This window comes from Corvus cornix, chromosome 5 (genome assembly GCF_000738735.6).
Source record: "Corvus cornix cornix isolate S_Up_H32 chromosome 5, ASM73873v5, whole genome shotgun sequence".
In the NCBI taxonomy this organism is placed as follows: Eukaryota; Metazoa; Chordata; class Aves; order Passeriformes; family Corvidae; genus Corvus; species Corvus cornix.
The window spans coordinates 4727002-4749935 of NC_046335.1; the positions used below are offsets into that span (position 1 = coordinate 4727002).

At 49.7% G+C, this 22934-nt stretch overlaps 1 protein-coding gene across 1 annotated transcript in view; it reads left to right on the forward strand.

Moving 5' to 3' along the window:
- The first annotated feature begins 22422 nt into the window (after positions 1 to 22422).
- The window catches only part of DAAM1 (dishevelled associated activator of morphogenesis 1), a 90311-nt gene continuing 89799 nt past the window's right edge, over positions 22423 to 22934 (forward strand). Inside the window, 1 exon segment of the mRNA XM_039552523.1 lies at positions 22423 to 22523. The gene's annotated coding sequence lies outside the window, so the exon portion shown is untranslated.

Here is a 22934-nt window from a genome sequence, read left to right on the forward strand (position 1 = left end):
GGAACCAGGCCTGCGGTAATACAGATCCACATCGAGCTCCACTTGCGCATGAACTTCACACTCGCGAGATCACGCATGAAGAGAGCACATGCCTTACGTGCATGGCCAAAGTCACCAACCCCCACCGGTAGCATGCAACTGTTCCTGGCCTTTGGGAAGGGCCAAAAATCAGAGTGTAAAAGAAGCAGGAATGTGGGACAGAAAAAGAAAAAAGAAACAGGGAAAAAAAGACCAAGAGGAACAATTGGCACGGCTTGCCCGCCATCGGTCAGGGGACGGTGCCTGTCCTTGTCCTCAGAAGGGACACCTTTAGGTCAGCATTGGAACAACTCGGTTGGCGCTGACCTGAAACTTTGAACCCATAAGAATCTAGATTTTTATTTCATAGACATAAAGACATAGAGTAGACATATTATATATTATAAAGTTTATTGATAATCATCTATAATAGTAAATATAATAAAACAAAAGCATATACCAGTATAAATAATATCAAAGACACAAAATATCTAATTATTACATCATGATAAAAATAATGATCAATATTTTAATAGGTAATTATATTTAAACATTAACAATATAGAATTTACAAGATATTGTATATATATATATATATATATAGTATACGTACTTAGTGTCACTATCCGTCATGGTCCCTATTAATGCTCTATAGTCAGGGCATTTATGAGGGGCAAGCCAGAAACTGGTTTGCTGTTGCTTCAATAAAATGCAATATTGCAGAATCTGGATCGTGCAAGACTTTGTTGATCTCAGCCGGACCAGAGAGCATTGGTAAATCTCATGCTCTGGGAATGTGGGCTCATGAAGAGTCTCCTTGAACTCAACCAAACTACAGGGTTGACCTGGTTCTAATCAGAAATTAAGCCCAGCTGTCCCCAGGCCCTGTGATCACAGAATCACACAAGGGCTTGGCTTGGAAGGCTCCCTTAAACATCATCTTGTTCCAACCCTGCTGCCGAGGGCAGGGACGCCTTCCACTAGGCCAGGTTGCTCCAAGCCCCATCCATGCTGGCCTGGAACACTGCCAGGGATGGGGCAGCCACAGCTTCTGTGGGCAGCGTGGGCCAGGGCCTCAGCAGCCTCAGAGCCAAGAAGTTCTTCCACATGTCCAGCCTAACCCCTCCCTCTGTCAGCGGGAAGCCTCTGCCCCTGGTGCTGGGCCTCCAGGCCCTTGGAAACAGCCCCTCTGCGGGTTGCTGGTGGGCCTCGTGCAGGGACGGAAAGGCCGCAGGAAGGTGCCCCCGGAGAAGCCCTTGGAGAGCACTGGGGCCAGGAGTGGCACCATGAGGGCAGCGGGCAGGGCCTGGCGCGGCTGTCGGGGCGGGAGGGCACAGGGCTCTGAGGCCCTGCCAGCTGGAGCTGGGAGCTCCGGTGTGCGGCCGGCACAGAGCCGTGGGCTCCCGCAGCTCTGCATCCCGCTCGGCTGAGGCCGCTGCCCAGGCACAGCCGGCTGCGCCCGGCGAGGGAACGGCTCTGCCCGGGGACGGGGCTCCGGGAGCAGGGCAGCAGGGCCGGCAGTGCCGGGCACAGCGAGAGGGGGACACAGGGCTGCAGTCACAGCCCGGCTGCCCTGGTGAAATGCTTCCCCGAGGGTGAAGGGACTTTTTCACTACTTCAGTGTTCCAGGGCATCAGCACCTGAGTTCAGCATTCTGCTCTGACTGTGGTCTTTGTAAAAAATCGCACTCCTGAGCACTTCAGGCTCATCCTCAGTCAGCCTGAGCCCGTGGCTTCTGAGGGTGGCCGCCCAGCTCTGTCAGCTGGCAATTTGCTAATCTGAGCCTACATGTTTCTCCCTGTCCCCGAGGCACGAGTGTTTCTAGACACACTGTAAAAGCAGCTGTGAGTTGGACACAGAGACTGCAGTATTCACCACTAAGCAAACACTGCATGCAGGGCTGTAAGGTACTTAACATTCAGTCAGACAGATACTAGGTTTATGAAATCTGGGCTGTGAAAACACTAGTGGTTTTCTAATAAAATGTAATGTTCATTGCCCAAGACTCCACCCTCTAAATCAGGATGTCTGCAGACCCATTCCCAACTTTCCCATTGCCTCCACACACAGTGGTTTTGGCTGAACAAATGCAGCAGTTTTCCCCAGACTGGTGAGATAGCAGCTCCCCTCCTCCTTTCAGCTAAATTCCCACTGCCAGACAGGTTTTTAGCCCCCTCCTTTGGCCCAAAGCATCCACGTGTATTTGTTTTGTGACTTTGAAGAGAACGTAAAAGGACTTGTTTTATTAACAGCCAACAGACACTTCAAAGCAAAAATGTAGTTAAGAAATAAATCATTCTGCTCTTCCAAAGTGTGATTTATTGTGATTCCTAAAATAAGTTTAAAATGAACCAAAAGCTAAATGCATTAATCACTCTTTTAAAATAAAGTCAGGACTTCAATGTAAGGTATGTGTACTGGTAAAATTAAATGCAAGGACATCTCATTTTTTTAATTTAAGGTAATATTAAAGTAATGTGTTGGTCCTTAGCATCTCAATGGCTATGGGGAAGTGTTCCCCTTTAGCAGAAAAGGTTTTGTTTGATAATACTTTCCCATATTATTGAAAAGGTTTTGTCCACGCTCTTCTTTTTTTTTTTCGGGTGTGTGTGGAGGGATTGTCTAAAGAGCCAAATTAACTTCCTCTGAGGAAATGCCCACTTTCTGTGCTTACCAGGGCAAAGAAGGCCATTGTCTGGGGAAAATGGCTCTGATGGGAATTTGAATTCAGGGACAGGGCATTAACATTTGCTGACTTGGGTAACAAATGGGATAGAGTTTCACCTAAAGGATTTCATTCATAGATTCTTGGTGGATTTCTTTTCCATAGTTCTTCCAAGTACACAATTTGCCAAAAATTGGGAGGAAAATGTGGCCAGCTCTGGGTGCAGCTTCACGAGTGTATTTTTTAATAACCATCACTGCCAGTTGTCTCTTTGGGAGCTGTTTCCCAGACGCTCCTGGGAAGAGGGTGAGATACACTCTGCCTGCTCCTGTGATCACAGGCTGTGAGCAGACAGAACCCATTTCACAGGTAGGACTGTGACCAGAGGAGCTCCCACAACAACCTTGCCATGTTTTCTCAGCCCATTTCCTTGCTTGTGTGCCTGGCTGAGCAAGGATGCTGCTTTCCCAGCTGTGGCCATGCAGTCTGCATTGGCCTCAGACCCCTTCAGCCCCTTCTAAGCTATTCTCACTGTGTTATAATTCTGTTTCCACTGATGAGTACATTCTGATTTTTCCTCAAACTGTATAGAACTAAAAATCTCAGTAGGCAGAACGGCTTTGCCTCTTTCTGAATTATCTGTACGCAAGATAGCTTTGCCCCAAGGGCTGGAAAGACTCAGCTTCCCCTAATTAACACTTGTCTAATACACTAAAGTGTCTTGGAATACTTCTATTTTCTGTCTGCCTTGGATTTAATTTCGAAAGCACAAAATCTCTGACTACAAATAAATGACAGCTTTGCACTGCAGGGATAAAGCTCCTGGACAAAAATGCTGCAGGGATATGAAAGGGAAATTCAAATGTCAACATCAAGTCCTTAGACACCTTTGAAAGAGTTTCCTGTTTTGCCAATCCTTTAGGGCCAGGCAGTGAGTTCATACAGAGCTTTCTCAGAGCTTACTAACATGAGCAGGCCAGCTCGTGGTGGGGACAGCACATATGCCAGCAGCACCTCACTGCTGCAGACAACCAGCTGAATTTACAGCAGAAACCCACCCCAAAACAGGCTTCTTGCTTCAAATCTCGCACCAAAATTGGGCTAGAGCGTCAACCACCTCAGCTTCCAGAAGATGGGGCTGTCCTTCTTCTCAATATCATCCTGCCTGGTAGGACACTTACCTCACTCATTCTCACTCATCGTGCTCAGCAGAAAACTTAGAATAACAATATTCTTTAGGCTGGAAAAGACCTCTGAGATCATTGAGTCCAACTGTTACCCCAGCACTGTGAAGCCCACCACTAAACCATGTTCCAGAATGCCACACCCACACACCTTTTGAACACCTCCAGGGATAGTGACTCGATCACTGCCCTGGACAGCCTGTTTCAATATCTGACTATCCTTTCAGTGAAGAAATTTTACCTAATACCTAATCTAAACCTCCTGTGATACAACTTGAGGCCATTTCCTCTGTTATTGTTGCCTGGGAGAAGACACTCACCCCACCTGGCTCCACCCTCCTGTCAGGGAGTTGTAAAGAGTGAGAAGGTCCCCCTTGAGCTCCTTTTCGTCAGGCTGAATCCCCCCAGCTCCCTCAGCTGCTCCTCATCAGACTTGTTCTCCAGACCCTTCCCCAGCTCAGTTGCCCTTCCCTGGACTCGCTCCAGCCCCTCAATGTCTTTCTTGCCATGAGAGGTTCAAAACTGAGCACAAGACTTGAGGGGTACTTTGGTACAGGGATTGTTTTCACATGACTCTCCTTCCCTAGCCCACAAATCACTGTGTCGTGTTTGCATATGTTGCTGCTCTGGAGCTGGGCTGAGCAAAGATGGTGGTGTCAGCCCAAAGAGAGATGAAGTGATTGTGGAGGAATTTCTTTATCACCATCCTGTGTAAATAGAGATTAGAGACAGAACATTTTCCATACAGCTGTGCTTCTGCAAACAGGAGGGAACACAGGGCCAGGCAGTATTACAGAGCCAGCTTCAAGTGTGTTGTTGCAAATCCAAAAGGACATGGACTCATCGTAGTAACCAGGTAAAGTGAGAATGGCCATGCCACTCTGCCTGTACTGCATTCCTCCACTGGCAATGCCTTGGGGAACAGCAAAGCACCGAGTCCACAACCACGTTGCCAGGTTTGTGTTAGTCCCAGCTGAGCTGAGCCTTAGTGACCTGCTCCTTGAAGGGAGGTCACTGGTGTTTGTCCTCCAGGGGAAGGTGGAGTGGAGTTGCAGAACCCCTGAGGAGGTCCCTATAACACTTCTGTCCCTGGAAGTGTTCCAGGCCAGGCTGGATGGGGCTCTAAGCCTCCTGGTCAAATGGAAGTTGTCTGTGCTCATGGCAGGGGGGTTTGAACAAAATGGTCTTGAAAGTCCCTTCCAACCCAAATTGTGTTACAGAATCCCCACTGTAACACCAAACCATTCTGATTCTATGATATACAGATGAGATCAAGCAGGAGCTCAAGTTGGAAGTTCAGTATTTGAAGTGTTATTTATGATTGCTTTCTGAGATAAACTGCTTTCCTTTGGGGCGGGTGGTTAATTCTGTGCACCAAGCCCTGAATTCTGATCAGAAGAGGTGAGCTGTGTGTGATGTGGGGTAGTATGTAGTGTAGCTTTCCATGTTTCAGTGGCTGCCTCCTTCCTTGCAAGCTGGCCTTGGAAAACATACAGAGCAGAGTAAAAATAAAATAGTATTCATTGCTGGTAATGAAAAGCCACTCCTACCCCAAAAGAGAGAGGAGTAACATTTTTCACAGTTTGAGGTGTGGGCATTCAACAGAGCAGGTCATGTTGTGGGCTTGGATGGCACCCAGCCCATGTCTCATTGCTGCTTACTTTGTAAATATTGATTTCCCAATAGGAGCAACTGTTTTACAGTACAGCCAGAGTTAAACAATAGCTCTGAAAAAAAAATCCAGCCACACGCGTGCCTCACTTCTGCAGCATTCCTGAGACAAGGCTGTATTTTTATCATCTGCAAACCCAGCTACATCTGCTGTGCTGAACTATAACTGGAATCCCGACTCCCTCATTATGACCTCTGTCAGAGAAGTGAGCCAGCTTCTCTGGGGTATAATTTAAATTCTACCCAGTTCCATGGCTTTCCCAAGAAAAAGATAACACCCTGATGCATGAAATCAGATGAGAGACTAGCACGGCTCAGCTGCTGCAAGAGGACCTGCTGTATGCACAACTTTATCTTTCCTGAAAATCATTCCAGGTCACAGGTGTCCGTTGCTGCTATGAATTAATCTTATCAAAAACCATCTCCCACATTTTAGCCTCCTCCTGCACACAGCAGCTTTGAAGTCTTGAGCTTTCTCCCTCCACCTGCCTCCAGTGGCGTTGAGTTTGCTGCTCTCTTGGGTGCTGAGAAAACACTGCCCTGTTGCAGGACTGCAGCCACCCAGGCAAAGTGGGATCTCCTGCAGAGCTCCCAGCTGCCTGCAGGCCTGTCAGAAATGCCTGGATTCCTCCTTTGCATCTGCCAGAACTCTTGTGTTGCAGAGCTGCTCCCAGAACACCTCACAGGCCAGGGCTGGAAGCCCTTGCTGTCACAGTTATCTGAGGTTTTGCTCAAATGGTCTGAAAAGCTTCAAAATCCCCAAGAGGAGGGCAAGGCTCCAAGTTGGACTTTAGCCCAAGTCCTCTGCATGCTGAATGAGGGATACATCACTCCACAGTGGAAAACTGCAGCAACTCTCCAAGGGTGCCCTCTTACCACCCATCTTTGGAGGTTGTTCTCCTGCCAAGGTGTCCTAATATCAAATATGAAGATAATACACTCCTTTGGTGGCATTTTCTTTTTAGGAAGATCATTTCTGCACCCTCTGACTTCAAAGAAGAATTCCTGAAAACAGGGAAATAATGCCAATACCATCTTTGCTGGTCCAGTGAGGACTCCTAGGAGGAGAAATGTTTCTCGGTTTTGTTGCATCTGTTAACAGGATTGAATTAAGCTGCCAGAAATTATAAGCATTTAGAGGGACATCAGCCATCACTCCTCACTACCAGACAAAATCTTTGTCATGTCAGTGGTCATAAATCTGTGATTGTACTTGGGAAGTGTTAGACACTGTAACTCATCACCTAGTCAGCCTATTCAGTTTCCCCCAGGGCACTGTTTCACCTGGTCTGCCAAGGTAAATGCCTTGTGTTGTTGGTACACAAGAAAGGGTGGTGTAGAAATTATGTCTGTTTGCACTGAAAAAGAAAAAAAAAGAGGTTAAAAAAAGTTCCTTCTAAAACAGATTAAGGATTGCAAGTGAGAGGTTGGTTGAAAATCAAATTTCCATTCCTAGAGAAAAGTCAGGCTTTTTAAACACCTGGTTTGATACCAAATCAGGGCAAGAAAATGGAAAATATTCCTATTTTTCACAGGACAGTATTGTTGCAAAGTTCTGGGATATTTAAGCCTTCCTTTCCTGCTCAGTTTGCAGCATACAGGCTGATCACTGCCATGCTGGTCCCAAGAGACTTTGGCCCCTGTTTTTCACCTAGGCTTAGGCAATATCTCTCATAATGCACCCAGGACAGCATCATAAGTGATGGTAGAGATAAATACAGACTAAAGGGGCATCTCTCTGCACCCAGAGTGCCTGGGATTTAAGAGCAGAGGCAACAGTGGATGGAGAGGGACAAAGAGAAAAACACAATAATATACAGGGGAGTCTACTCCCCATCGGGGTACAGCCTTAAAACCTTGAGTGCCAGTCCCAGCTTTGATCTTTGCAACCACCACCAGGCAGGACTCAAAGAGGGTGATGAGGTGTTAATGAGAAAAGTAAAAGGCAGCACAGGAGAAAACATGAAGGTGGTGGGATGAAGGTGGAGCAAGACAGTGCCCATTGACCAAATCTGTGCTTGGCCAGGACAGCATTTACCAGGCCATGGAGAGGAACCTCTGGAGAGGCAGCAGACAGCTGCAGAGAGGTAAGATGGGTGGGTAAAGTGATGGGGTAGGAACCATCATCTCTTCATGCCACTTTTGAGAATTTGTGCTCGTGATGAGGATGACACAGGCTCAGGTGGTGGCTTTGCTGCCTGGATGGGTTGGCAAATAGATGCTGAGAGGAGGGGAGACAGTGGCTTGGGCCAAGATGGGAAGCCTCACCAAGAGCTCTCTGGTGTGGCAAGCCTCAGGTATCCTCAGCATCCTCCTGGTGGGACTTGTCCCCCACCTCTTGAATTTCCCAAATTGCCAGACACTTTTCAAACTTCTGTCAGGAGAGGCCAAGCTATGACCCACTCACAGGTGCTTTTTTTCCCCTTAGTCTCCTAAGGGGATGGTTGCAAATTGCTTCCTGAAATCGGGCTCCTTCCTTGCACACTGGCAGGCCAAACCAGCCCTTGAGCTGATGGAGGCTCTGGAAAATGTTGTTTCACGCTTGGCTCTTTCAGCACCCTGCACCAGGCGCAGGAGGCGGTTCAGTCCTTGTGCTTCATTTCAACACCACCAATATTGACCTTTTCTTTCCTTCATGAGAATGGATTCAGGGAGGTAGGAGAGACAGGAAAGGAGGTTTGCTCTTTGCTCCTGCTCTGTGAGCTGAGCAGAAGAAAGCTCAGGGTTCACTTGTGGGACTTTTCACCTTGACATTGTTGGAAAATAGAAGTGCTGGCTGGGAGGGTTTTACTGCTTTCTGCACTCTGGGATGGGGTTTTGCTACAACGCAGAGGAGAGGCCACATTGAAAATCAGCTGCTCTTTGGGGTTTTTTTCCTCCTCAGTCTGCAGATCAAATAATAGGTGCTCAACAATGGCAGTCTCAGAATGCACTGCTCAGAGCAATGAGATCAGGGTAGAAAGAACCTTGGTCCCTGTGAACTGAAATGTCTGCCCCTACCCGTACTGCCCATGTCCAAAGGTTTCAGCTGGATCTTTAGGAAGGAGTTTTTTTTCTAAATTCCTGTTTCCGGTGTCAGGCAATTGTGATAGAGATTTTAATTTTTGCAGAAGGGGTTGTTTCTGCTGCTACATGTAGGGGGGGAAAGCCATGTCATGTCCTGAAAGCACAAAACCCCAATAAAAAGAGACAACTTCTCTTACTTAAAAATAAACAAATACAAATCTCATGAATTTGGAAAGCTTAATTTACAATTTGTGAAGTCTGAGATTAACAGCACTGCACATCCATGAGACTTGAACAGCAGTAAGTGATTTCCCTGGCTTAATTCAGTACCAAAAAAAGTAACAAGACCTGAAAAAAAAATTTAATAACTACTTGGCCTCCTGCTCACATACGTTCAATCTAAGAAGGAATTCCCACCGAAGCTTTCTAAATGGATTCCCAGTGAGGCAGGTAGGAAAGCCAAAGCACACATCCAGCCTTGAGCCAGTGATTTCCAACCTGTCTCACCAGTTGTGTGTGCCACAGGCAGTGCAGGATCAGGCTCTCAGCAGGTTCTGGCCACTGCCCCGTGGCAGCCAGTGGCTCTGGTGCCATCCTTCCATCCTGCTCCTAATGGAAGTGGTGACTCAGGCTTAATGAAGGAGTACACCTTCCTCAGTGTGCGAGCAAGCTCTGTGTCATCTTTGCTTTACCATGGCTGGTGATGCATCAGCCTCCAGGCTCAGCCAATAATCTCAATTCTCTTATTTTGTAAACAGAATATAAAAAATAATTTGCTTGGAAATCACCAACAGATTAACAACCTCCAGCTGTAACTTTGATCATTAATTCAGCCTGATCTAACTCAGCTGTGCCAAAGTTCTCATTTGTATAATTTGACATTTTCCTACAGGTTCTCCACAAGGAGGATGGAGAGGAGATGGGTTTTCAGATGGAGCTGAGGTTTGTTTGAGGTTTTGTTTTGAAACTGTGTGCTCAACAGGGTGTAAAGATTGTGCAGATCGTGTTAGGATAACCTGCTGCAGACCTGTCTGGAAGGAGAAGTGGAAAGGGCTGATCTAGAAATCAGAGAGACATTTTTGCAAAGCTGGAGGCCTGCTTTTGAAAAGCACTGAATTCAGTTCCACACTCACAAAAAGAAGTCTCCAAGTTAAATACTTTTAATATCTAAGTCAATTCCAGCCTGTTTTCACCCTGAAGGCATGTATAAGCTTTTGTATCAGAAAAAAAAGCAGGATAAAAAATTGAAATGCAGATACGTATTCTTCATGACCTTCAGATTCTTTGTTTCTCTTCCAGGCTGGTTTGCTGTGGATTTACTGAAAGAATCAGCACTTCAGGAGGAGCAGATAGATAAGCCAAAAATGCCCAATCCAGTGCCATCCATTTTCAGCATTAATTCTGAGGAGTTTGCAGGTTGGGCATGGGTGAGTAGATCCTGGTTGAAGTTAAAAGCAGCTAATTCACTGTGTGAGCTCGGGGTACCTTTCACCACGGTCCCCTCTGCATCACAAAAAGCTGTAATATTCAGGAAAATATGCCCTCTGCCTTTCCCATGGCTGAGTTCATATCTAAGATCAAGTTGTAAAGATACTTTTTGACCATACAGAGTGTGTCTCTTTGCAGGAAGGGAGAAAGGAGGCTGAGGAACAGCCCAGACACATGAACAAAGGGAACAATAGGAACTATTCTGCAGGCAGAGGCTGCTGCATTCTTGAACATATTCACATGGATAAAGGAGATCAAATAAGAGCTTCCAAAACTGCACGATGATAAGAGAAAAGTATTACAGCGCTGTTCTGCAGGCTGGACTGTGCGGTGATCATACAGCAGTTTGTCCAACAGAGCTCCCCAGGGCCAAAATGCAATCAGTAACCCTTCCCTTAGAATCCTGGCTTCTCTGCAGAGCCACAAGAGCATCTGATAATTCCCTGGCAGCCTCAGCCGTGGCCGGCCTTGTGCAAAGACGTGGTAAGTTGAATGTCCGGTTTGTGTGCTTTCAACATACAGCGAGGCTGGGCTGGAGGCACAGCACAGGGAGGGATGTCCACATCCCTCCGCTGACACTGATCCACTCTTTGGGCTTGGGCAAGTCATCTAGTTGCAATCCAAGTCCCAGGAGCTGCAGCTGCAGGAGGCATAAAGGGAACCAGGATTTTGTGCTGCGGTGCAGCCTTCCTGGACATCTGCACCCAGGGAAGGTATGTCCCAAAGGGAAGGGATGGGTATGGGAGAGAGGTGGAGCAGATGAAGCTGGGCTGGGTGGTGGCAGTGGCTCTTGGGTAGAAGAGCCCAAGGTGGGATGTAGGTGGTTGTACCAGTGGTGGGGAGAGGGATGGAGACTCCCCTCCTGTGGTTCAAAAGAAGGGACAAATTCATCCCTTCTTGGCTGACTAGAGCTTCAGTTAGAGGCAGTGCCAGGGCAGGACATTACTAGCAGCTCCCAAAAGCTGGAGCTGGGATTTTGAAGAGGAGCACACAAGGAAATATTATCCAGGGCTTCTTCCAGACAGCTCTGGTTGATATGGAATACAAACAGCAAGCAAACGAGCAGTTCGTGTTGTAGCTCCATTAGTGCTTCGTGCCTGTGCTCTGCAGCTGGCAGGCTGCCTCTGGGCTGGGCCGGGAATGGAGAGGTGTGTCTCCCAGATCCCCTGCTTCTCTGCCAGGGCGTTTCCAAGCAGCTACAAATTGCACCACTTCTGACGCAGGACATCTCGTAACTGCACCACCTGCCCTGCTCTCTCTCACCAACTCTGAATTTGAGTGTTTATACCAAAACCCAGAGATGTGGCAGTGCTGTGAGAGACTTGAAAGATGGATGATGTTAAACATCTCTAAAAGGAGTCCTGGATGTGGTGATGATTTCTGAGCACATGCAAGGGAGCCCCTTCACCTCCGCTTCCTGCCAGCAGAATCACTCAGGGCATCTGTGTTATAAACAGATGGATGGTAGCCCAATAAAAACAATGGCAGCTTTTATATACAGCCTTCAGTTCAAGCCCTTCCAGGAGAGGCTGTTTCAAATAGCAAAGAAATACACATCAAAGCTGGCCCCCAGCATGTGCCAGGATTTTTGGGGAGCCACAGCTGTGTGGTGAGTACATCGCAAGCAGTCGCTCCCTGAGTGGGAATCCTTCTTCCAGGAATGAACTGGGGAGAGCAGGGCCATGTGGGGCTATCAAGAATGTGCATGTTCAGCTCTGCTTTTGCTCCTGAGCTCAGGTGGGTAGCAGGACATTCCTGGAGCACCCTCCCTAGGGAGTGTGTCAGGTGTCATGCAGGGCTGTGCTCATCTCTGGAAGCAATGGGTACCAAGAGCTGATATGGAGACTGTGAGCTGAAAGAAACGCCCAGCATCATGTGGGTCCCTTTAATCCAGACTGGGAGGTGTGCTAATAGGATGGTCAGCAGCTCTGATTGCAGAGTCATTTAGGAAGAAATGGAGAAAGTGGAGTACCCTGCACCTGAAAAGCCCTTGCATCCCAGAGAGGGGCTGGGTCGGGAGGGTCAGGTTGTCAGTTTCTGTTTTCCATGACAAAGTCATTGAGGATACAGCCAAGGTGAATGGATACTCAGCTGCTGTCATCCCCCCCAGTTATCCTCTGTAGCAGCACCAAGTCAGAGGAAGATCTGGGCTTGGTAACATGGCCGGTACATAGTGCAGGATCTCCCAGGCAGCCCTTCCTGGGGCCAACTTCTTGTACCCAGGATTGGTTCTCTGGACTTTGCAGCGGCCCACACGTTGTCTTGGCTGATGAGCAAGGCCAAAGCCAAAAGCCCATGAACTTATCATTAAATCAGTCTGATTTCTTTTTCAGGAGAGAGAGAGGGAGAATGCAATCTTGTTCTAGCCAAAAGAAGGTTGGTGCCAGACTGTGCTGGTGCAGGATGGATGGCTGGAGGCAGAGAGGTCATGAGAGCTCAAGAAAAAGCCCCTGGTGAGCCATGCCATGAGTGTCAGCTGTGCCTGGGCCAGAAGCAGCCCTGGCAGAGCCAGCACAGCAGGCAATGGGACACAACAGTACATTGCCTGTGCTGAAATGCTAGAAAATGACCTTTCCACACTGTTAGCATCTGGTGGGGCACCCATAGCACCTACAACTTCCTTAAGCCAAAAAGACTTTATTGGAAAGGGTGCTTTTGGCCTGGGGTAGCTCCTTCTACACAGGATCTTTGCTCCTGTAAAAAGCACAGCATAAAATGTTGTCTGCTGAACTGGTGTTACTGTTTCAGTGAAAGTTTTGAGTGTTCTTGACTCAGTGTAAATAAATAATGTAGCAAGAATAATACAGAGCTAATAATGCTATTATCTGGGAATATTGCAGCCTAATCTCCAGCTCAATGAAGATAATGAGTGTTGAATCATGCCTGGAGCATCCTAAGTAAGCATCAGTGGTTTTGATAAAGGATAGCAGTGGATTTTTGGTCTCAGCCTGTTGCTTGTCTATAGATTTCTGAAGTGATCTGTGTGGGTCCCTAAGCTGGCTGTGGGTCCACATTCCTCCTGGTGGCAGAGCTGGGTCAGCCTCCCATTGCTTTCACCCTGGGCTGGCCCAGGGAACAGGCCACAGCAGTGTGACCAAGCAAGTGGCACATGGCCCTGGAGCAGGATGGGGATGCCATCCCCAACGACAGTGCCATGCCACTGCAGCCTCTGCTAGACCCCACATGGTGGCTGTGTGTCACCAGAAGGGATCAGCCTTCCCCATATAACTGATTCCCATGAGAAGGAAACTCGGTATCCCATGGCTGTGTGGGCTGCAACTGCACCTTGGGGAGGACAGCGGCCTTGGCTGTTCAGCCACAGTGAAACACCTTTCACTGAGGCTCCTGTGATGGCTGGCACAGGGAGGGTGAATCCGTGGCCTGAGCAAATTCCTGCTTGCAAAATCCTTTACCCTCGAAGAAAGGCAGGCACAGTGCAAAGGGTTTGCAGGGGCCGGGCTCGGTGGTGCTTTGGAGCTTACATTGTCACCGGCAAAGAGCAGAATCGGCTGCTCTTTTGGGCAGGAATGTGCTGCTAAATGCACAGCTTTGCAGCAAGCAGCCATCCCAAAATAAAACAAAACACCCCCGGACAAGTTGAGGATACACAAAGGAACTGACAGCCTCTGAATCTGGCTTCACATCAAGGAGTCGTAACTTGAAAGCTTTATTTAGACAACTAAGAAAAACAGCGGCGGAAAAGTACTGATGACGTGCTTTAAAGGGGGATTTCTGCAAGGAGAGAAGTGCAGGACTCCTCCTGGACGTGGAGCATCTAGCTCCTTCAAAAATCCCAGCATTAGACTGGAAAGCACTGCAGAAGGGCAGGATTTGTATTACCTGAAGAAAATAAAAATACTTTTGGAAGAAAAAAAAACCCCAACAAAACAATTTCAAAAGAATAAAAGCCTACCTGGAGGAGAGCTTAGGGGCGTCGTGAGCAAGGGACAGGAGTCAGGGAGTGCATGCAGTGCTTGGCAAGCTTTTGGTTTGCGTCTCCCCCACGCCAAACGGTGCTGGGTGGTGGCAACGCTGGCGAGAGGAGCCCGTGCACATGGACCTGTGCAATGTTGGAGGAAAATATTTGCATCTGTCAAACAGAGCGAGCTTGTTACGGTACCCAGCAGGGCTCTATCGCCGAATCCCTTTCTACACAGCCATAAAAAGCGGGGAGGGGGAGATAACTCCAAGGCGAGATTCTTGTGAGCTCATAAATCTCTGCGAGCTGGGTCCCCGGACTGATGAAATCACCGGGAAGCCCAGTGGCCTGGTTTCCACAGTGCTGCCCGCCCTGCCTCCGCTAGCGACGGTATCACTGGGAGAAAAATGGAGCCAAGCTGTTGGGAGAGGGGTGGCTTTTTCCGAGCAACAGGGAAGCTGCTACAGCCCAAGGTTTTCTTAGGATGAAATGATTTAAGCACCTCTCCGGCATCCTGCTGATCTTTTGGAGGCGGGGAGCCTGATAGCTGAGACTCCTCGGGATGATAATTGTGGTGTATTTGTAGAATCAAAGGTTTCCCCTTGGAGCGGGGCCAGCAAGCTTTGGGAAGAAGAATGGATCCAATACAAAGGGGTTTTTTAAAAGCCCATTAAGTCGCCTAGGGGCTGAGCTCAGATTCCCACCGCCTCGGCAGTCAGGGCTGAGGGAGCAAGGTTTCGTTCCCATCAGCTTAGCCCAAGTGGGAAAATTCTTCCCCTTTCCTCCCTTTCCCAGGTCTCCCACAGGGAGTGGGATCGCCCTGGGGTCTGGGTGCAGATCCTGGAGGGAGCTGGGGGGCTGCCATCTCCCTCTCCTGCACCGCAACTGCCCAGCTGGCTGCGGGGAGGCTGCAGTCAGGGTCTTGGGGCTCCCGGGATACCCCTGGCTGGGAGCTGCAGGAGACCTGTGAGACTTGGAGTGTGTTTGAGCCCTATGCTCATGATTTGTGCTGTCCCTTATGCATAAACCAGCATCTGGGAGATGTTGAGACACTCCCAAAACCTGATCTTACCCCCAACTCACCATCAGTCAAAACAGGGAGAGCCATGAGTAGACCAGGTTTGCTGCAGGGGCTGGGGGCTCTTCTCCAAGGCAAGTCCGTGTCCCAAATACAATCTCTGGAGGGACTGAGGTGTTGCAGATATTGTGGAAATGGCTGAGCTGTGCATGCCCATCCCCTCTGGCACTGCCTTGGGGGATGCTTGGGGCATCCTGACCCCCTGGGCTGGCTCTGTCCTGTACCTGAGTCACCATCCCATTCCTTGCACAACTGCTCCACTCCCCTGATGTGTCCTGAAACTTAAACAGCCTGATAGTCCCATCAGCATTTCTCTCCTTAAGGGTTTCTGGAGGCAACAGACATCCCTAGGAGTCAGCTCTTACTCATGCCGCCCCCATGGAAAATATAAGAATGGGGTTGGTAATCCAGCTGTGACTAAGGAAGTTGCAACTGGGAAGCTCTCTCTCACTGTTGTTGTGACCGTGACTTCCCTCTCTGCCAGTTTGGCAACACCCTTTTGTCACCAGCAATCCGGGGCAGTGAGGGCATGTTCAGGGTCCATCCACCACGGGGACAGTGATACAGGAAGGCTGCTGTTACTGCCACCTCTCCTAATGCCCCCAGCTGCTCATTCCTGCACTCCCAGGGGCTTCTCCTGGGCTCTTGCAAGGCTGCAACCTGAGTCTGAGACCTCTGAGAAGCACCAGCCATGGGCAGCTTTTAGATACTGAGGGTATCCTGCCAGGATATCAGCCAGAGTCTTGTGCATGGACCTAAAATTACTGTAAGACAGATGGAGGAGGAGAGGTTTGTGTGCTTGGGCAGAGAAAAGGCTGAGCAGAGGAAAGAGAAGACCTGTCCTGCAGAGTCCAACCCCATGCCCAGCCAGGAAAAATTTCCAGTAGGGCTGTTGTTGTGGGTACAGCCTGGATCAGCCAGAGGTGGCTGCAATACCTCCCCATCACAAACATTCCCAGCACATGACAGCTGATGGAGCCACAGCTGCATGGAGACCCTGGGGTGGAGCAACATCTGGGTACCATGGAAAAGGGAACACGAGCCTGCGGAAGTCCTCGCAGCAGAGAAACTGCAACCAGAGAGTAACCAGAAGCCCTCCAGGGAAAACCTGTAAGAAAATATAGCCAGCCAAGAGAGATGATCTCATGGTGCTGATGTCAGCCCAGGAGTGCCCAGTGATGGAGCAGGGAGGCTGGAGCAGTACTGTGCTCGCTCCATCCATGCAGGATGTGATCTCTAGCAGGGATCCAACAGGGTTCTGCTGCTCTGCTGTCTGCAGCATCGTTGCTCAAGTCCTGTAACAGATCTATCCTGAATTCTGCTGATTAGAAAGAAATGCAGCACCAGGACCTGTAAAAGCCACACTGATGCTCTGAAAGATACCGGGAGCCTGTATGTCCACTTACACAGCTGTCAGGGATGGGAGAAATTTTCCTGCCTGTGCTGGTCGCTGAGTCTTCACATTCCAGCCCTTGTGCTGGGAGGAACAAAACCTCTTAGCTCTGCAGTTACTGGAGACAGGAGGCACAAACTTTAAGTCATCTGGAGTCAGGCGCTGTAAAAATTTAATGATGCAGGACAAATCAGGGGGACCAAAACAGTGAGCAAGATGGAGATGGTTTTGTGATTTATTGTGCTCAGACAGGACTTGGGGTATCTGTGAGCCATTCCCAGGTTGACCACAGACTCCAAGAGTGACCTTGGCTGAGTCACTTTGCACAAATTCTGCCAAGAATTGGCTTAGGCATCTTGCAAAAGTAAGACAGGTTCCTAGAATATTGCATCATGTCAAAAATCACAAGGATTAAGATATTCCAAAAGCAGGTAGGCCTTTGATGAGGGCTTCTTATTCCTTTGGACAAGCTTTTTTCCTTAATGGATGGCAGAATTGGGCTGGGACCCACCAGATGATCTGGGGTTTAACTGTTTTATGCTCCAGTAAGAGGCTGGAGACTCATCATGAGCATAAGGTGACTTGGCACTTCCTCACTCTGTCTCTGCTACAGGTCTGGAGCAAAGGATGCTCCACTGATAAAACAACAGCCTCCCTTGTCTCCCTGGCTGTTTGTAGCCCACTCCCCCAAGCAATGGAGCCAGATCTGGCCCGGCCATTTCCACCTCCCTGTTTTCCCTTCCTGCAAAGCCTTAATCTGAGGTTTTAAATGGGATTTAAGTGACGCTCTGGCTTTTTGCTGGCCCCTCTGCAAAGGCAATAAATTCAACCCCTGCTAGATGTGAACAAATAAAAGCAGCTCTCCCTGTAGGCTATGTGTGCACACATCCCTGTTAAACCCTTCTCTGACAGCCCCAGCAACAGCTGGTGGAAATCTGCAGCAGTCTCTGGCCTTGAGAGAGAGGCACTGATTTACACCCCTCTCCCACCCCTTCGCTCCTCTTCCTTCTGCCTCACCTCTTCTCTGGATGCTACCCCTCATCTCACCTCCTTCCCTGCTTTCAGGAGATAAATAACCCTGGATGTCAGGAAGAAAACAGGGTACTGAACTTCCATCCATTGAGAATTTGCTCTGTCTACCTTGAAATGTTTTGTTGTTGTTGTTGTTGTTGTTTTGGTATCTTCTATAGCAATTCAGTGCAAGAAAAGTCATCTCTAGGAATACGGAGGAGAAAAAAGACCCGAGCAAAGTTACAGATCCCTAATCAGGAATGGCTTGTTTTCTAGCCATGTTCAGGAGTCTAGGTGGGGAAGAGATAGAGCCCTCCAGCCTCCCTGAACAATACATTTTCCCCCAGACCCAGCATCTGAGGCTGGCACAAGGCTGTGGGTGAAGCCTGGCACTGGCAGGAGGCTCTGGGAAGGAAGAGTCACCCTTCGCTTTGTGAGCAAACAGGAGCCGAGTGTTGGGAGCCTGCCAAAGACACACCAGGTACCAGCAAGATGATCCAAACCAGGGCATGGCCACACGTGCAGCATCTCACAGGAGACAGCCAGGAGGATGGATGGCGAGGGAAGCATGAGGGGCTTCTGGCAGCTGCAGGGAGCAGTGGAGAGGGGAGGAAGGAAACGACAGGAGCACAGAGAGGGGTGGGGTGGAGGGCCCTGGCCAAGGCACTGAGATGATTTAGGGTTTCGTATACCCCCAGCACACTTGCAAGTGCTTTGTATCTCTCTGCCATTCATCTGAGTCATCTGTCTCCTACAGGGCATGGTGTTCTTTCAGATGAAACAGCCAGGAGAGGCTGTGTTGTCACAGCATATCCCAGCAGAGTGGGTCTAGACAGGGCAGGGCTGGACCAAGATCTTGCTATAGCTGTTTGCAGTAAATCTCACAATCTGCTCTCCAACTATTTCTTACATTTTTCATTTCTTAGAAAGACAGGCTGGGTGGGGCCCTGAGCAACCTGGTCTAGTGGAAGGTGTCCCTGCCCATGACAGGGGGGTTGGAAACAGATTATCTTTTAAGATCCCTTCCAACTCAAACCATTCTATGATTCTGCAATATGATTCCATGATTTTACCCTTCTCTGAACACACTGGAAAAGAATTCAGTTGCTTGGGCTTGATATCCCCACCTCCACCAAGGTACAACTCCCTGGTCCGCCATAAAGCACTTATGTGCATGTGATTAAATGCCACTGAAGCGGATGGGAATTTGCTTACAAGCAAATTACAAATTCCTTACAAGCTTAAGGACTTTGCAGAATCAGGGCCTAAATCCACTGAGTCTTTGCTAACGCTCCCAGCCGGCTGAGTGCTGCCTTGGGAATGCGTTTATTTTCCCTTTTGAGGCTATGAAATGTTACGCCGAAGCTTTGCCTTCCCCTGCCAGCTGCAGGGAGCTGATGTGAATCTTGGGGTGAGATTGGGCTCGGTGCTGTTGGAGATAACGCCGGCTTAGGGTGTGGTTTGTTTTCACACAGAACATCCCAGCCCAGATACAGAACTGCTAAAGGTCCTCTACGTACTCTGAAAACTCTGAAAACTCTCATGTCAAAGAGCAAAATGCATAATGCTGTCTCCTACCTTTGAGCCAAAACCAGCCCCGATTGCTGTGATGGAAATCTTCCCATAAACTCCAATGGATTGGGATGGTGGTAGGGGCTCAGATGGTGGTTTTGTTCTTTTGGTGCAAGTCTTTGGTTTAGACTGAAACAACAATTAAATAAAAGCTGTGGCCTGTTTTTCTGCTGAGCAGATCATCTGTGCATCATGAAAGACTATAACCTCAAGAAGAGAGGGCTTTTTTCCTCCAAAATCAATCTTATTTAATTTTTGTAAGGGGATGGGTTCCATATTCCATTACTGTCAGCTGAATCAAGAGTGTCCTTTTAAGTTTCACTGGAACAGACACATAAAAACTCTCCCCCAGGATAAGACAATATTGATCTGACATGGATTGGTCTCAGAGAACATTTATTACGGTCTAGTGAGCAGCTAACGATGAACATTACCAAGTATATTCTTACAGATTTAGAACAAGAAACCCATTTTCTTTCCCTCAGCTCAGGGAAAGTCCTGGTTTAGTTTTTCACCCAATGAGCAAACCCTGCCAACCCCCTCCTGTAACAAAGCATTACAGGGATTATTTTCCAGGCAGGCTTGGTACCCATGCTCTCCCCTTCTTGGAGCTGGATGCTCATCAGTCCTACACGATGACTATTGCATGTGTCCTACTTTTCCAGAGAGGCTCTGGGCAGCTGGTTATTGGGTTTTCCTATCTGAATACAGGAGCTTAATTTAATAGGCGGCTGTTGGAAAAACAAGCAGGAAAGCAACACAATGGGGCTTGATAAGCAGCGTCCAAACAAGCTCCGAGGAGGCAATTACAAGAAAATGGCTGAGCAGTTTTGATGAGGAAGATGCAATTCCAGATGCCAACCATTATGCAGATACTTGCCCAGGCTGGGAGCTTCCAGATCAAACTATCACTACAGGGTTAATCAAGGAGGAGGGGAGTGGGAAGAGGGGTCCTGGGAAGGCATTTTGTGGAGGAAAAAAGATGAACAGAAGAGTGAAAGAAAAGCTGTGCTAGGTCAGATGTAGGGACCATCCTGCCCGGCATCCTCTCATAGCCAACGGTGTATGATAAGCCAAGGGTATGAGAAGTGTTCAGGGATATTTTCCCATAAACTCTCCAAGCCTGCAGCAGGCTGCATGCAGCTCCAGGACTTCCTGAGCCCGAGGCTTGTATACAAATACTGTATTGAATAGTCCTGGCCTAACCAGTTACCTCAGTGAAAAATGCTCCATATCTTTGATCACCAGTTCTTTGGTGAGAACAGAGGCCAGAGCTGCTCACAGCATTCAAGAAGAGAGCAAACCAGGAATTTGTACAGCAGTTTTTCCTCTTACCTCATTAACTCCTATCCGTGTATTTGCTTTCTTGACTGCTGCTCAGCAATGAGTTGATGCTTTAATCAAATTCCTTGTTATAACCCAGGATCCTTTTCCTGAGGGGTTGCAGTCAGTTCAGAGCCCATTGCCGTGTGCATGATGTTAGGAGTGCTCCCTCTGAGGCTCATCACTTACATTTGTCTCCACTGAATTTCATCTGTCATTTTGTCACTGAGCATCCCGAGGTCCCGCTGTGGTTTGGTGCCATTGGCCTTTCCAAGCAGCTAAGTGTCACCAGAAACCCTCACCATGTCCCCACCCACCCCCACTCCTACATCACTGATGAAGATGCCAAGCACAGACCCCTGCTCAGATCTCCATGAAACTCCCCATCTCATGGCTCCAGTGCAGACTGACCATCCCAGTCTGGCCTTTGTGGTTTCTGTCTATAAACCACTGAGGTATTTTTTTCATGGCTCCTTACTCCCCTCAAAATGGTTTGATGAAGGATTTTGTCAGAGCCTTTAGGAAATCAATATCTCTTATATCCATTAGAACTCCGTTTTCCACCACATATTTGGCTCCATCAAGGACTGTGGTAGATTTTGTGAGTTACAATTTCTCTTGCCAACACCTGTGTGCTGGTACAGATATGTTTTATCCTCTTGTCCTGCCAGTTTCACAACACCATCATTGGGTTTGCTGCTCCAGATAACCTGCCCTTGACACTTTTATACCAAAACTGCCTCTGTGATTGTAGCCTCCTGTTGCTTCAACACCCGATGTGAAAGAAATCAAGCAAGGCAGGCTGGAGACCAGCATGGCTGAGCAAAGACCTGCTCCTCAAACTGAGGAGTGAGAAGAAAATGCACAGCCAGTGGACAGTTGACCTAGGAGGAGTACAGGGATATGATTTGGATGTGTAGGGATGGGGGTCAGGAAAGCTAAGGCTGAGATGGAAAAGGCCAACGAGAACATGGTCTAGTGGAAGGTGTCCCTGCCCACGACGGGAGGGTTGGAACTAGATGATTTTGAAGGTCCCTTTCAACCTAAGCCCTTCTGTGATTCTATAATTTTACTCCATGAGTTGGTATCAACTCCTCTAAGAATGCTCTTTCTTTACTTTTCCAACACTGGCTTCTCCTTTGTATCAATTTTTGTGCAGACTCCATATGAAACACAATCACCGTAAATCCCTTCCTGCCTTTCAGACCTTCCCATATAGCTGTTGCCAAGAAAGAAAAAACAACTATACAAGATGTAAAAAGCTTGACCTCTTATCCAGAAAAAAAGTTTACTTAAGGTAAAATGTTCCACGCTATTAACTTGATGTGAGTTTTGATTTGCACCAAGACCACTAACTGCTCCTTCTGCCATCTCATGCAGCGAGGTTATTCCCATGCATGTGGGAATCCAACCGTGTATCCAATTGCTGCTCTGATTCGCATGAAATGGGAACCCCTGGAAAATTGATTTCTTAAATCCAAGAGGAGAATGCCACAGCTTGGGAGGCCTCTGCCAGGCAGCTGCGACGCAGACCCCGCATGTCCGTGTCACCCATGTCGCCAGCCGGGTGAAACTTTATCTTCGCCGCTCGGCGGCAGCGGGACCCTCCCGCTTGCCCTCCGCCTTCTCTGCAGCACGGGCAGTGCCGGGGCCCGCAGCGCTCCGCGCGGGGGTCCCGGTGCGGTGTCCCCGGTGCAGAAACCCCGGTGCGGCACCCCGGGTGCGGTACCCCTGGTGCGTTGTCCCGACTGCTGTACCCCCGGTGCCGTACACCCTTTGCAGCATCCCTAGTGCGGTACTCCTAGTGCGGTACCTTTGGTGCGGCACCCCCGGCAGTACCCCCGGCAGTGCCCCTGGTGCGGTACCCGTGGTGCGGTACCCCCAGAACGGCACCCCCGGTTGCGGAGCCCCCGCCCCGCGCGTCACTACAACTCCCGGCGGCGGGCGGGCGCTGACGCCAGCGCGCCGGGCGGGGCGGGCGCGGCCCATTGTGGGCAGGGGCCGGGCGGGCTCCGCGCCGCGCAGCGCAGCGCCGCGCCGGCAGGTACGGCGGGCGGACCGCGGGCAGCGAGCCCTCCGCCCCGGCAGGAACGGCGGGCGGACCGCGGGCAGCGAGCCCTCCGCCCCGGCAGGAACGGCGGGCGGACCGCGGGCAGCGAGCCCTCCGCCCCGGCAGGAACGGCGGCCGCGCTGCGGTGAGTCCTCCGAGCCCCTCGGCGCTCCTCCCCTTTCGGCTTCTGGGGGCTTTTGGCGGAGCGTGTTGCCCTTCTCCCGTACCCCGCGGCCGTGCTGCGGAGGGGTTCCGGAGCGCCGGCAGCGGGGCGGGGGCCGGGGCTTTTCTGCCTTTTTCAAGCCGTGGGGAGGGAGGCGAGCCCGCGTCCCACCCCGCCCCGGGCGCTGCGTGGAGCTGTTGCCCCGGGGGGATCGCCCGGGCCCCGCGGCGTCCGCCTCGCTGCCGGCGCCCCGAAGCACGGCGTGTCCCCGGCCCCGGCGTGTCCCAGGCGGTGCCCGGCCCGGTGGTCGCCGAGGAGGGGGCGCCCACGCGGGGGCGTGGGATGCGGGATGCTGCTGCTGCGCTGCCTTCTCCATGGCAACGCCTCCGGAGG